Source organism: Sus scrofa, chromosome 3 (assembly GCF_054392235.1).
Source record: "Sus scrofa isolate SSC_HxYL_T2T_F1_AM1 chromosome 3, Sscrofa_HxYL_maternal_Yorkshire_Landrace_v2.0, whole genome shotgun sequence".
Classification (NCBI taxonomy): Eukaryota; Metazoa; Chordata; class Mammalia; order Artiodactyla; family Suidae; genus Sus; species Sus scrofa.
Genome location: NC_139385.1, coordinates 51,979,968 through 51,995,700, shown reverse-complemented (window position 1 = coordinate 51,995,700; position 15,733 = coordinate 51,979,968).

The window sequence follows — 15,733 nt, the reverse complement described above, 5'->3', positions numbered from 1 at the left end:
GCGACTTGGCTCCGGATCCCAGCGCTTGCCTAGTTCTCACCTAGGCCTAGGCTCCCCATAAGTCCAAGGAGAGTCTGGGCTGCCTCTGTCTCCGTGGGCACTGCTGCTTGGCTGGTGGTCTCCGCAGCTGGAAACCAACTCCAAACGCCTTCTCCTTCGCTAGAAGTCTGATTTTGCATAGAAAGGCCTTGTTTTTACTGGCCCTATCAACTCACGCTTAGCCTAGATCTAGGGAAGAACCCACCTAGTGGCTATCTCGAAACAGCACGACACGCGCTTCTAGGAGCTGCATTCTGCAAAGGGAAACTGGGCTCGGGGAACAAACCTCAGCCCCAATGCGACTTGGCTCAGATTCCCAGCGCTTGCCTAGTTCTCACCTAGGCCTAGGTTCTCCATAGGTCCAAGGAGGGTCTGGGCTGCCTCTGGCTCCGTGGGCACTGCTTCTTGGCTGGTGGTCTCCGCAGCTGGAAACCAACTCCAAGTGACTTCTCCTTCGCGGAGAAGGCTGATATGGCCTGAGGAAGCCGTGTGTGCACTGGCCCTAGCAACCCACCCATAGCCAGCTCGGGAGGGCCCCACCAAGGGCCTAGCTCCGAAACGGCACAAAACGCGCTTCTAGGAGCTGCATTCGGCAAAGGGAAACTGGGCTCGGGGAACAAACCTCAGCCCCAATGCGACTTGGCTCAGGATCAAAGCGCTGGCCTAGTTCTCACCTAGCCCTCAGCTCCCCATAGGGCAAAGGAGGGTCTGGGCTGCCTCTGGCTCCGTGGGCACTGCTGCTTGGCTGGTGGTCTCCACAGCTGGAAACCAACTCCAAACGCCTTCTCCTTCGCTAGAAGGATGATTTTGCATAGAAAGGCCTAGTTTTTACTGGCCCTGTCAACCCACGCTTAGCCTAGAGCTAGGGAAGGACCCACCTAGGGGCTATCTCGAAACAGCACAACTCGCACTTGTAGGAACTGCATTCTGCAAAGGGAAACTGGGCTCGGGGAACACACCTCAGCCCCAATGCGACTTGGCTCCGGATCCCAGCGCTTGCCTAGTTCTCACCTAGGCCTAGGCTCCCCATAAGTCCAAGGAGAGTCTGGGCTGCCTCTGTCTCCGTGGGCACTGCTGCTTGGCTGGTGGTCTCCGCAGCTGGAAACCAACTCCAAACGCCTTCTCCTTCGCTAGAAGTCTGATTTTGCATAGAAAGGCCTTGTTTTTACTGGCCCTATCAACTCACGTTTAGCCTAGAGCTAGGGAAGGACCCACCTAGTGGCTATCTCCAAACAGCAAGACATGCCCTTCTAGGAGCTCCATTCTGCAAAGGGAAACTGGGCTTGTGGAACAAACCTCAGCCCCAATGTGACTTTGCTCAGGATCCCAGCGCTTGCCTAGTTCTCACCTAGGCCTAGGCTCCCCTTAGGGAAAAGGAGGGTCTGGGCTGCCTCTGGTTCCGTGTGCACTCCTGCTTGGCTGGTGGTCTCCGCAGCTGGAAACCAACTCCAAACGTCTTCTCCTTCGCGGAGAAGGCTGATGTGGCCTGAAGAAGTCCTGTGTGCACTGGCCCTAGCAACCCACCCCTAGCCAGCTCGGGAGGGCCCCACCTAGGGCCTAGCTCCGAAACGGCACAAAACGCGCTTCTAGGAGCTGCATTCTGCAAAGGGAAACTGGGCTCGGGGAACAAACCTCAGCCCCCATGCGGCTTGGCTCAGGATCGCAGCGCTTGCCTGGTTGTTACCTAGCCCTAGGCTCCCCATAATGGCAAGGATGATCTGGGCTGCCTCTGGCTCCGTGGGCACTGCTGCTTGGCTGGTGGTCTCCTCATCTGTAAATCAACTCCATACATCTTCTCCTTCGTGGAGATGGCTGATGTGGCCTGAAGAAGCCCTGTGTGCCCTGGCCCTAGCAACCCACCCCTAGCCAGCTCGGGAGGGCCCCACCGAGGGCCTAGCTCCGAAACGGCACGAAACGCTCTTCTAGGAGCTGCATTCTGCAAAGGGAAACTGGGCTCGGGGAACAAACCTCAGCCCCCGTGCGGCTTGGCTCAGGATCGCAACACTTGCCTCTTTCTCACCTAGCCCCCGGCTCCCCATAGGGCCAAGGAGGGTCTGGGCTGCCTCTGGCTCCTTGGGCACTGCTGCTTGGCTGGTGCTCTACGCAGCTGGAAACCAACTCCAAACGCCTTCTCCTTCGCTAGAAGTCTGATTTTGCATAGAAAGGCCTAGTTTTTACTGGCCCGATCAACTCACGCTTAGGCTAGAGCTAGGGAAGGACCCACCTAGAGGCTATCTCGAAACAGCAGGACACGCGCTTCTAGGAGCCGCATTCTGCAAGGGGAAACTGGCTTCGGGGAACGAACCTCAGCCCCAATGCGGCTTGGCTCAGGATCCCAGCGCTTACCTAGTTCTGACCTAGCCCTCGGCTCCCCATAGGGCCACGGAGAGTCTGGGCTGCCTCTGTCTCCGTGGGCACTGCTGCGTGGCTGGTGGTCTCCGCAGCTGGAAACCAACTTCAAACGCCTTCTCCTTCGCGAGAAGGCTGATGTTGCATAGAAAAGCATAGTTTTTACTGGCCCTGTCAACCCACGCTTAGCCTAGATCCAGGGAAGGACCCACCTAGGGGCTATCTCGAAACAGCACAACTCGCGCTTGTAGGAGCTGCATTCTGCAAAGGGAAACTGGGCTCGGGGAACACACCTCAGCCCCAATGCGACTTGGCTCCGAATCCCAGCGCTTGCCTAGTTCTCACCTAGCCCTCGGCTCCCCATAGGGCCAAGGAGGGTCTGGGCTGCCTCTGGCTCCGTGGGCACTGCTGCTTGGCTGGTGGTCTCCGCAGCTGGAAATCAACTCCAAATTCTGATTTTGCATAGAAAGGCCTAGTTTTTACTGGCCCTATCAACTCACGCTTAGCCTAGATCTAGGGAAGTACCCACCTAGTGGCTATCTCGAAACAGCACGACACGCGCTTCTAGGAGCTGCATTCTGCAAAGGGAAACTGGGCTCGGGGAACAAACCTCAGCCCCAATGCGACTTGGCTCAGGATCCCAGCGCTTGCCTAGTTCTCACCTAGGCCTAGGTTCTCCATAGGTCCAAGGAGGGTCTGGGCTGCCTCTGGCTCCGTGGGCACTGCTTCTTGGCTGGTGGTCTCCGCAGCTGGAAACCAACTCCAAGTGACTTCTCCTTCGCGGAGAAGGCTGATATGGCCTGAGGAAGCCGTGTGTGCACTGGCCCTAGCAACCCACCCCTAGCCAGCTCGGGAGGGCCCCACCAAGGGCCTAGCTCCGAAACGGCACAAAACGCGCTTCTAGGAGCTGCATTCGGCAAAGGGAAACTGGGCTCGGGGAACAAACCTCAGCCCCAATGCGACTTGGCTCAGGATCAAAGCGCTGGCCTAGTTCTCACCTAGCCCTCAGCTCCCCATAGGGCAAAGGAGGGTCTGGGCTGCCTCTGGCTCCGTGGGCACTGCTGCTTGGCTGGTGGTCTCCGCAGCTGGAAACCAACTCCAAATGCCTTCTCCTTCGCTAGAAGGATGATTTTGCATAGAAAGGCCTAGTTTTTACTGGCCCTGTCAACCCACGCTTAGCCTAGAGCTAGGGAAGCACCCACTTAGGGGCTATCTCGAAACAGCATAACTCGCACTTGTAGGAACTGCATTCTGCAAAGGGAAACTGGGCTCGGGGAACACACCTCAGCCCCAATGCGACTTGGCTCCGGATCCCAGCGCTTGCCTAGTTCTCACCTAGGCCTAGGCTCCCCATAAGTCCAAGGAGAGTCTGGGCTGCCTCTGTCTCCGTGGGCACTGCTGCTTGGCTGGTGGTCTCCGCAGCTGGAAACCAACTCCAAACGCCTTCTCCTTCGCTAGAAGTCTGATTTTGCATAGAAAGGCCTTGTTTTTACTGGCCCTATCAACTCACGTTTAGCCTAGAGCTAGGGAAGGACCCACCTAGTGGCTATCTCCAAACAGCAAGACATGCCCTTCTAGGAGCTCCATTCTGCAAAGGGAAACTGGGCTTGTGGAACAAACCTCAGCCCCAATGTGACTTTGCTCAGGATCCCAGCGCTTGCCTAGTTCTCACCTAGGCCTAGGCTCCCCTTAGGGAAAAGGAGGGTCTGGGCTGCCTCTGGTTCCGTGTGCACTCCTGCTTGGCTGGTGGTCTCCGCAGCTGGAAACCAACTCCAAACGTCTTCTCCTTCGCGGAGAAGGCTGATGTGGCCTGAAGAAGTCCTGTGTGCACTGGCCCTAGCAACCCACCCCTAGCCAGCTCGGGAGGGCCCCACCTAGGGCCTAGCTCCGAAACGGCACAAAACGCGCTTCTAGGAGCTGCATTCTGCAAAGGGAAACTGGGCTCGGGGAACAAACCTCAGCCCCCATGCGGCTTGGCTCAGGATCGCAGCGCTTGCCTGGTTGTTACCTAGCCCTAGGCTCCCCTTAATGGCAAGGATGATCTGGGCTGCCTCTGGCTCCGTGGACACTGCTGCTTGGCTGGTGGTCTCCTCATCTGTAAATCAACTCCATACATCTTCTCCTTCGTGGAGATGGCTGATGTGGCCTGAAGAAGCCCTGTGTGCCCTGGCCCTAGCAACCCACCCCTAGCCAGCTCGGGAGGGCCCCACCGAGGGCCTAGCTCCGAAACGGCACGAAACGCTCTTCTAGGAGCTGCATTCTGCAAAGGGAAACTGGGCTCGGGGAACAAACCTCAGCCCCCGTGCAGCTTGGCTCAGGATCGCAACACTTGCCTCTTTCTCACCTAGCCCCCGGCTCCCCATAGGGCCAAGGAGGGTCTGGGCTGCCTCTGGCTCCTTGGGCACTGCTGCTTGGCTGGTGCTCTACGCAGCTGGAAACCAACTCCAAACGCCTTCTCCTTCGCTAGAAGTCTGATTTTGCATAGAAAGGCCTAGTTTTTACTGGCCCGATCAACTCACGCTTAGGCTAGAGCTAGGGAAGGACCCACCTAGAGGCTATCTCGAAACAGCAGGACACGCGCTTCTAGGAGCCGCATTCTGCAAGGGGAAACTGGCTTCGGGGAACGAACCTCAGCCCCAATGCGGCTTGGCTCAGGATCCCAGCGCTTACCTAGTTCTGACCTAGCCCTCGGCTCCCCATAGGGCCACGGAGAGTCTGGGCTGCCTCTGTCTCCGTGGGCACTGCTGCGTGGCTGGTGGTCTCCGCAGCTGGAAACCAACTCCAAACGTCTTCTCCTTCGTGGAGAAGGCTGATGTGGCCTGAGCAAGCCCTGTGTGCACTGGTCTTAGCAACCTAACCCTAGGCAGTTCGGGAGGGCCCCACCTAGGGCCTAGCTCCTATACGGCACAAAACGCGCTTCTAGGAGCTGCATTCCACAAAGGGAAACTGGGCTCGGGGAACAAACCTCAACCCCCATGCGGCTTGGCTCAGGATCGCAGCGCTTGCCTGGTTGTTACTTAGCGCTCGGCTCCCCATAGGGCCAAGGATGATCCGGGCTGCCTCTGGCTCCGTGGGCACTGCTGCTTGGCTGGTGCTCTCCGCAGCTGGAAACCAACTCCAAATGTCTTCTCCTTCGCGGAGAAGGCTGATGTGGCCTGAAGAAGCACTGTGTGCACTTGCCCTAGCAACCCACCCCGAGCCAGCTCGGGATGGCCCCCCCCTAGGGCCTAGATCCGTAACGGCACCAAACGGGCTTGTAGGAGCTCCATTCTGCAAAGGGAAACTGGGCTAGGGGAACACACCTCAGCCCCCATGCGGCTGGGCTCAGGATCGCAGCGCTTGCCTAGTTTTGACCTAGCCCTCGGCTCCCCCTAGGGCCAAGGAGGGGCTGGACTGCCTCTGGCTCCGTGGGCACTGCTGCTTGGCTGGTGGTCTCCGCAGCTGGAAACCAACACCAAACGTCTTCTCCTTCGCGAGAAGGCTGATGTTGCATAGAAAAGCATAGTTTTTACTGGCCCTGTCAACCCACGCTTAGCCTAGATCCAGGGAAGGACCCACCTAGGGGCTATCTCGAAACAGCACAACTCGCGCTTGTAAGAGCTGCATTCTGCAAAGGGAAACTGGGCTCGGGGAACACACCTCAGCCCCAATGCGACTTGGCTCCGAATCCCAGCGCTTGCCTAGTTCTCACCTAGCCATCGGCTCCCCATAGGGCCAAGGAGGGTCTGGGCTGCCTAGGGCTCCGTGGGCACTGCTGCTTGGCTGGTGGTCTCCGCAGCTGGAAATCAACTCCAAATTCTGATTTTGCATAGAAAGGCCTAGTTTTTACTGGCCCTATCAACTCACGCTTAGCCTAGATCTAGGGAAGAACCCACCTAGTGGCTATCTCGAAACAGCACGACACGCGCTTCTAGGAGCTGCATTCTGCAAAGGGAAACTGGGCTCGGGGAACAAACCTCAGCCCCAATGCGACTTGGCTCAGGATCCCAGCGCTTGCCTAGTTCTCACCTAGGCCTAGGTTCTCCATAGGTCCAAGGAGGGGCTGGGCTGCCTCTGGCTCCGTGGGCACTGCTTCTTGGCTGGTGGTCTCCACAGCTGGAAACCAACTCCAAGTGACTTCTCCTTCGCGGAGAAGGCTGATATGGCCTGAGGAAGCCGTGTGTGCACTGGCCCTAGCAACCCACCCATAGCCAGCTCGGGAGGGCCCCACCAAGGGCCTAGCTCCGAAACGGCACAAAACGCGCTTCTAGGAGCTGCATTCGGCAAAGGGAAACTGGGCTCGGGGAACAAACCTCAGCCCCAATGCGACTTGGCTCAGGATCAAAGCGCTGGCCTAGTTCTCACCTAGCCCTCAGCTCCCCATAGGGCAAAGGAGGGTCTGGGCTGCCTCTGGCTCCGTGGGCACTGCTGCTTGGCTGGTGGTCTCCACAGCTGGAAACCAACTCCAAACGCCTTCTCCTTCGCTAGAAGGATGATTTTGCATAGAAAGGCCTAGTTTTTACTGGCCCTGTCAACCCACGCTTAGCCTAGAGCTAGGGAAGGACCCACCTAGGGGCTATCTCGAAACAGCACAACTCGCACTTGTAGGAACTGCATTCTGCAAAGGGAAACTGGGCTCGGGGAACACACCTCAGCCCCAATGCGACTTGGCTCCGGATCCCAGCGCTTGCCTAGTTCTCACCTAGGCCTAGGCTCCCCATAAGTCCAAGGAGAGTCTGGGCTGCCTCTGTCTCCGTGGGCACTGCTGCTTGGCTGGTGGTCTCCGCAGCTGGAAACCAACTCCAAACGCCTTCTCCTTCGCTAGAAGTCTGATTTTGCATAGAAAGGCCTTGTTTTTACTGGCCCTATCAACTCACGTTTAGCCTAGAGCTAGGGAAGGACCCACCTAGTGGCTATCTCCAAACAGCAAGACATGCCCTTCTAGGAGCTCCATTCTGCAAAGGGAAACTGGGCTTGTGGAACAAACCTCAGCCCCAATGTGACTTTGCTCAGGATCCCAGCGCTTGCCTAGTTCTCACCTAGGCCTAGGCTCCCCTTAGGGAAAAGGAGGGTCTGGGCTGCCTCTGGTTCCGTGTGCACTCCTGCTTGGCTGGTGGTCTCCGCAGCTGGAAACCAACTCCAAACGTCTTCTCCTTCGCGGAGAAGGCTGATGTGGCCTGAAGAAGTCCTGTGTGCACTGGCCCTAGCAACCCACCCCTAGCCAGCTCGGGAGGGCCCCACCTAGGGCCTAGCTCCGAAACGGCACAAAACGCGCTTCTAGGAGCTGCATTCTGCAAAGGGAAACTGGGCTCGGGGAACAAACCTCAGCCCCCATGCGGCTTGGCTCAGGATCGCAGCGCTTGCCTGGTTGTTACCTAGCCCTAGGCTCCCCATAATGGCAAGGATGATCTGGGCTGCCTCTGGCTCCGTGGGCACTGCTGCTTGGCTGGTGGTCTCCTCATCTGTAAATCAACTCCATACATCTTCTCCTTCGTGGAGATGGCTGATGTGGCCTGAAGAAGCCCTGTGTGCCCTGGCCCTAGCAACCCACCCCTAGCCAGCTCGGGAGGGCCCCACCTAGGGCCTAGCTCCGAAACGGCACAAAACGCGCTTCTAGGAGCTGCATTCTGCAAAGGGAAACTGGGCTCGGGGAACAAACCTCAGCCCCCATGCGGCATGGCTCAGGATCGCAGCGCTTGCCTGGTTGTTACCTAGCCCTAGGCTCCCCATAATGGCAAGGATGATCTGGGCTGCCTCTGGCTCCGTGGACACTGCTGCTTGGCTGGTGGTCTCCTCATCTGTAAATCAACTCCATACATCTTCTCCTTCGTGGAGATGGCTGATGTGGCCTGAAGAAGCCCTGTGTGCCCTGGCCCTAGCAACCCACCCCTAGCCAGCTCGGGAGGGCCCCACCGAGGGCCTAGCTCCGAAACGGCACGAAACGCTCTTCTAGGAGCTGCATTCTGCAAAGGGAAACTGGGCTCGGGGAACAAACCTCAGCCCCCGTGCAGCTTGGCTCAGGATCGCAACACTTGCCTCTTTCTCACCTAGCCCCCGGCTCCCCATAGGGCCAAGGAGGGTCTGGGCTGCCTCTGGCTCCTTGGGCACTGCTGCTTGGCTGGTGCTCTACGCAGCTGGAAACCAACTCCAAACGCCTTCTCCTTCGCTAGAAGTCTGATTTTGCATAGAAAGGCCTAGTTTTTACTGGCCCTATCAACTCACGCTTAGGCTAGAGCTAGGGAAGGACCCACCTAGAGGCTATCTCGAAACAGCAGGACACGCGCTTCTAGGAGCCGCATTCTGCAAGGGGAAACTGGCTTCGGGGAACGAACCTCAGCCCCAATGCGGCTTGGCTCAGGATCCCAGCGCTTACCTAGTTCTGACCTAGCCCTCGGCTCCCCATAGGGCCACGGAGAGTCTGGGCTGCCTCTGTCTCCGTGGGCACTGCTGCGTGGCTGGTGGTCTCCGCAGCTGGAAACCAACTCCAAACGTCTTCTCCTTCGTGGAGAAGGCTGATGTGGCCTGAGCAAGCCCTGTGTGCACTGGTCTTAGCAACCTAACCCTAGGCAGTTCGGGAGGGCCCCACCTAGGGCCTAGCTCCTATACGGCACAAAACGCGCTTCTAGGAGCTGCATTCCACAAAGGGAAACTGGGCTCGGGGAACAAACCTCAACCCCCATGCGGCTTGGCTCAGGATCGCAGCGCTTGCCTGGTTGTTACTTAGCGCTCGGCTCCCCATAGGGCCAAGGATGATCCGGGCTGCCTCTGGCTCCGTGGGCACTGCTGCTTGGCTGGTGCTCTCCGCAGCTGGAAACCAACTCCAAATGTCTTCTCCTTCGCGGAGAAGGCTGATGTGGCCTGAAGAAGCACTGTGTGCACTTGCCCTAGCAACCCACCCCGAGCCAGCTCGGGATGGCCCCCCCCTAGGGCCTAGATCCGTAACGGCACCAAACGGGCTTGTAGGAGCTCCATTCTGCAAAGGGAAACTGGGCTAGGGGAACACACCTCAGCCCCCATGCGGCTGGGCTCAGGATCGCAGCGCTTGCCTAGTTTTGACCTAGCCCTCGGCTCCCCCTAGGGCCAAGGAGGGGCTGGACTGCCTCTGGCTCCGTGGGCACTGCTGCTTGGCTGGTGGTCTCCGCAGCTGGAAACCAACACCAAACGTCTTCTCCTTCGCGAGAAGGCTGATGTTGCATAGAAAAGCATAGTTTTTACTGGCCCTGTCAACCCACGCTTAGCCTAGATCCAGGGAAGGACCCACCTAGGGGCTATCTCGAAACAGCACAACTCGCGCTTGTAAGAGCTGCATTCTGCAAAGGGAAACTGGGCTCGGGGAACACACCTCAGCCCCAATGCGACTTGGCTCCGAATCCCAGCGCTTGCCTAGTTCTCACCTAGCCATCGGCTCCCCATAGGGCCAAGGAGGGTCTGGGCTGCCTCTGGCTCCGTGGGCACTGCTGCTTGGCTGGTGGTCTCCGCAGCTGGAAATCAACTCCAAATTCTGATTTTGCATAGAAAGGCCTAGTTTTTACTGGCCCTATCAACTCACGCTTAGCCTAGATCTAGGGAAGAACCCACCTAGTGGCTATCTCGAAACAGCACGACACGCGCTTCTAGGAGCTGCATTCTGCAAAGGGAAACTGGGCTCGGGGAACAAACCTCAGCCCCAATGCGACTTGGCTCAGGATCCCAGCGCTTGCCTAGTTCTCACCTAGGCCTAGGTTCTCCATAGGTCCAAGGAGGGTCTGGGCTGCCTCTGGCTCCGTGGGCACTGCTTCTTGGCTGGTGGTCTCCACAGCTGGAAACCAACTCCAAGTGACTTCTCCTTCGCGGAGAAGGCTGATATGGCCTGAGGAAGCCGTGTGTGCACTGGCCCTAGCAACCCACCCATAGCCAGCTCGGGAGGGCCCCACCAAGGGCCTAGCTCCGAAACGGCACAAAACGCGCTTCTAGGAGCTGCATTCGGCAAAGGGAAACTGGGCTCGGGGAACAAACCTCAGCCCCAATGCGACTTGGCTCAGGATCAAAGCGCTGGCCTAGTTCTCACCTAGCCCTCAGCTCCCCATAGGGCAAAGGAGGGTCTGGGCTGCCTCTGGCTCCGTGGGCACTGCTGCTTGGCTGGTGGTCTCCGCAGCTGGAAACCAACTCCAAACGCCTTCTCCTTCGCTAGAAGGATGATTTTGCATAGAAAGGCCTAGTTTTTACTGGCCCTGTCAACCCACGCTTAGCCTAGAGCTAGGGAAGGACCCACCTAGGGGCTATCTCGAAACAGCACAACTCGCACTTGTAGGAACTGCATTCTGCAAAGGGAAACTGGGCTCGGGGAACACACCTCAGCCCCAATGCGACTTGGCTCCGGATCCCAGCGCTTGCCTAGTTCTCACCTAGGCCTAGGCTCCCCATAAGTCCAAGGAGAGTCTGGGCTGCCTCTGTCTCCGTGGGCACTGCTGCTTGGCTGGTGGTCTCCGCAGCTGGAAACCAACTCCAAACGCCTTCTCCTTCGCTAGAAGTCTGATTTTGCATAGAAAGGCCTTGTTTTTACTGGCCCTATCAACTCACGTTTAGCCTAGAGCTAGGGAAGGACCCACCTAGTGGCTATCTCCAAACAGCAAGACATGCCCTTCTAGGAGCTCCATTCTGCAAAGGGAAACTGGGCTTGTGGAACAAACCTCAGCCCCAATGTGACTTTGCTCAGGATCCCAGCGCTTGCCTAGTTCTCACCTAGGCCTAGGCTCCCCTTAGGGAAAAGGAGGGTCTGGGCTGCCTCTGGTTCCGTGTGCACTCCTGCTTGGCTGGTGGTCTCCGCAGCTGGAAACCAACTCCAAACGTCTTCTCCTTCGCGGAGAAGGCTGATGTGGCCTGAAGAAGTCCTGTGTGCACTGGCCCTAGCAACCCACCCCTAGCCAGCTCGGGAGGGCCCCACCTAGGGCCTAGCTCCGAAACGGCACAAAACGCGCTTCTAGGAGCTGCATTCTGCAAAGGGAAACTGGGCTCGGGGAACAAACCTCAGCCCCCATGCGGCTTGGCTCAGGATCGCAGCGCTTGCCTGGTTGTTACCTAGCCCTAGGCTCCCCATAATGGCAAGGATGATCTGGGCTGCCTCTGGCTCCGTGGGCACTGCTGCTTGGCTGGTGGTCTCCTCATCTGTAAATCAACTCCATACATCTTCTCCTTCGTGGAGATGGCTGATGTGGCCTGAAGAAGCCCTGTGTGCCCTGGCCCTAGCAACCCACCCCTAGCCAGCTCGGGAGGGCCCCACCGAGGGCCTAGCTCCGAAACGGCACGAAACGCTCTTCTAGGAGCTGCATTCTGCAAAGGGAAACTGGGCTCGGGGAACAAACCTCAGCCCCCGTGCAGCTTGGCTCAGGATCGCAACACTTGCCTCTTTCTCACCTAGCCCCCGGCTCCCCATAGGGCCAAGGAGGGTCTGGGCTGCCTCTGGCTCCTTGGGCACTGCTGCTTGGCTGGTGCTCTACGCAGCTGGAAACCAACTCCAAACGCCTTCTCCTTCGCTAGAAGTCTGATTTTGCATAGAAAGGCCTAGTTTTTACTGGCCCTATCAACTCACGCTTAGGCTAGAGCTAGGGAAGGACCCACCTAGAGGCTATCTCGAAACAGCAGGACACGCGCTTCTAGGAGCCGCATTCTGCAAGGGGAAACTGGCTTCGGGGAACGAACCTCAGCCCCAATGCGGCTTGGCTCAGGATCCCAGCGCTTACCTAGTTCTGACCTAGCCCTCGGCTCCCCATAGGGCCACGGAGAGTCTGGGCTGCCTCTGGCTCCGTGGGCACTGCTGCGTGGCTGGTGGTCTCCGCAGCTGGAAACCAACTCCAAACGTCTTCTCCTTCGTGGAGAAGGCTGATGTGGCCTGAGCAAGCCCTGTGTGCACTGGTCTTAGCAACCTAACCCTAGGCAGTTCGGGAGGGCCGCACCTAGGGCCTAGCTCCTATACGGCACAAAACGCGCTTCTAGGAGCTGCATTCCACAAAGGGAAACTGGGCTCGGGGAACAAACCTCAACCCCCATGCGGCTTGGCTCAGGATCGCAGCGCTTGCCTGGTTGTTACTTAGCGCTCGGCTCCCCATAGGGCCAAGGATGATCCGGGCTGCCTCTGGCTCCGTGGGCACTGCTGCTTGGCTGGTGCTCTCCGCAGCTGGAAACCAACTCCAAATGTCTTCTCCTTCGCGGAGAAGGCTGATGTGGCCTGAAGAAGCACTGTGTGCACTTGCCCTAGCAACCCACCCCGAGCCAGCTCGGGATGGCCCCCCCCTAGGGCCTAGATCCGTAACGGCACCAAACGGGCTTGTAGGAGCTCCATTCTGCAAAGGGAAACTGGGCTAGGGGAACACACCTCAGCCCCCATGCGGCTGGGCTCAGGATCGCAGCGCTTGCCTAGTTTTGACCTAGCCCTCGGCTCCCCATAGGGCCACGGAGAGTCTGGGCTGCCTCTGGCTCCGTGGGCACTGCTGCTTGGCTGGTGGTCTCCGCAGCTGGAAACCAACACCAAACGTCTTCTCCTTCGCGAGAAGGCTGATGTTGCATAGAAAAGCATAGTTTTTACTGGCCCTGTCAACCCACGCTTAGCCTAGATCCAGGGAAGGACCCACCTAGGGGCTATCTCGAAACAGCACAACTCGCGCTTGTAAGAGCTGCATTCTGCAAAGGGAAACTGGGCTCGGGGAACACACCTCAGCCCCAATGCGACTTGGCTCCGAATCCCAGCGCTTGCCTAGTTCTCACCTAGCCATCAGCTGCCCATAGGGCCAAGGAGGGTCTGGGCTGCCTCTGGCTCCGTGGGCACTGCTGCTTGGCTGGTGGTCTCCGCAGCTGGAAATCAACTCCAAATTCTGATTTTGCATAGAAAGGCCTAGTTTTTACTGGCCCTATCAACTCACGCTTAGCCTAGATCTAGGGAAGAACCCACCTAGTGGCTATCTCGAAACAGCACGACACGCGCTTCTAGGAGCTGCATTCTGCAAAGGGAAACTGGGCTCGGGGAACAAACCTCAGCCCCAATGCGACTTGGCTCAGATTCCCAGCGCTTGCCTAGTTCTCACCTAGGCCTAGGTTCTCCATAGGTCCAAGGAGGGTCTGGGCTGCCTCTGGCTCCGTGGGCACTGCTTCTTGGCTGGTGGTCTCCGCAGCTGGAAACCAACTCCAAGTGACTTCTCCTTCGCGGAGAAGGCTGATATGGCCTGAGGAAGCCGTGTGTGCACTGGCCCTAGCAACCCACCCCTAGCCAGCTCGGGAGGGCCCCACCAAGGGCCTAGCTCCGAAACGGCACAAAACGCGCTTCTAGGAGCTGCATTCGGCAAAGGGAAACTGGGCTCGGGGAACAAACCTCAGCCCCAATGCGACTTGGCTCAGGATCAAAGCGCTGGCCTAGTTCTCACCTAGCCCTCAGCTCCCCATAGGGCAAAGGAGGGTCTGGGCTGCCTCTGGCTCCGTGGGCACTGCTGCTTGGCTGGTGGTCTCCGCAGCTGGAAACCAACTCCAAACGCCTTCTCCTTCGCTAGAAGGATGATTTTGCATAGAAAGGCCTAGTTTTTACTGGCCCTGTCAACCCACGCTTAGCCTAGAGCTAGGGAAGGACCCACCTAGGGGCTATCTCGAAACAGCACAACTCGCACTTGTAGGAACTGCATTCTGCAAAGGGAAACTGGGCTCGGGGAACACACCTCAGCCCCAATGCGACTTGGCTCCGGATCCCAGCGCTTGCCTAGTTCTCACCTAGGCCTAGGCTCCCCATAAGTCCAAGGAGAGTCTGGGCTGCCTCTGTCTCCGTGGGCACTGCTGCTTGGCTGGTGGTCTCCGCAGCTGGAAACCAACTCCAAACGCCTTCTCCTTCGCTAGAAGTCTGATTTTGCATAGAAAGGCCTTGTTTTTACTGGCCCTATCAACTCACGCTTAGCCTAGATCTAGGGAAGAACCCACCTAGTGGCTATCTCGAAACAGCACGACACGCGCTTCTAGGAGCTGCATTCTGCAAAGGGAAACTGGGCTCGGGGAACAAACCTCAGCCCCAATGCGACTTGGCTCAGATTCCCAGCGCTTGCCTAGTTCTCACCTAGGCCTAGGTTCTCCATAGGTCCAAGGAGGGTCTGGGCTGCCTCTGGCTCCGTGGGCACTGCTTCTTGGCTGGTGGTCTCCGCAGCTGGAAACCAACTCCAAGTGACTTCTCCTTCGCGGAGAAGGCTGATATGGCCTGAGGAAGCCGTGTGTGCACTGGCCCTAGCAACCCACCCATAGCCAGCTCGGGAGGGCCCCACCAAGGGCCTAGCTCCGAAACGGCACAAAACGCGCTTCTAGGAGCTGCATTCGGCAAAGGGAAACTGGGCTCGGGGAACAAACCTCAGCCCCAATGCGACTTGGCTCAGGATCAAAGCGCTGGCCTAGTTCTCACCTAGCCCTCAGCTCCCCATAGGGCAAAGGAGGGTCTGGGCTGCCTCTGGCTCCGTGGGCACTGCTGCTTGGCTGGTGGTCTCCGCAGCTGGAAACCAACTCCAAACGCCTTCTCCTTCGCTAGAAGGATGATTTTGCATAGAAAGGCCTAGTTTTTACTGGCCCTGTCAACCCACGCTTAGCCTAGAGCTAGGGAAGGACCCACCTAGGGGCTATCTCGAAACAGCACAACTCGCACTTGTAGGAACTGCATTCTGCAAAGGGAAACTGGGCTCGGGGAACACACCTCAGCCCCAATGCGACTTGGCTCCGGATCCCAGCGCTTGCCTAGTTCTCACCTAGGCCTAGGCTCCCCATAAGTCCAAGGAGAGTCTGGGCTGCCTCTGTCTCCGTGGGCACTGCTGCTTGGCTGGTGGTCTCCGCAGCTGGAAACCAACTCCAAACGCCTTCTCCTTCGCTAGAAGTCTGATTTTGCATAGAAAGGCCTTGTTTTTACTGGCCCTATCAACTCACGTTTAGCCTAGAGCTAGGGAAGGACCCACCTAGTGGCTATCTCCAAACAGCAAGACATGCCCTTCTAGGAGCTCCATTCTGCAAAGGGAAACTGGGCTTGGGGAACAAACCTCAGCCCCAATGTGACTTTGCTCAGGATCCCAGCGCTTGCCTAGTTCTCACCTAGGCCTAGGCTCCCCTTAGGGAAAAGGAGGGTCTGGGCTGCCTCTGGTTCCGTGTGCACTCCTGCTTGGCTGGTGGTCTCCGCAGCTGGAAACCAACTCCAAACGTCTTCTCCTTCGCGGAGAAGGCTGATGTGGCCTGAAGAAGTCCTGTGTGCACTGGCCCTAGCAACCCACCCCTAGCCAGCTCGGGAGGGCCCCACCTAGGGCCTAGCTCCGAAACGGCACAAAACGCGCTTCTAGGAGCTGCATTCTGCAAAGGGAAACTGGGCTCGGGGAACAAACCTCAG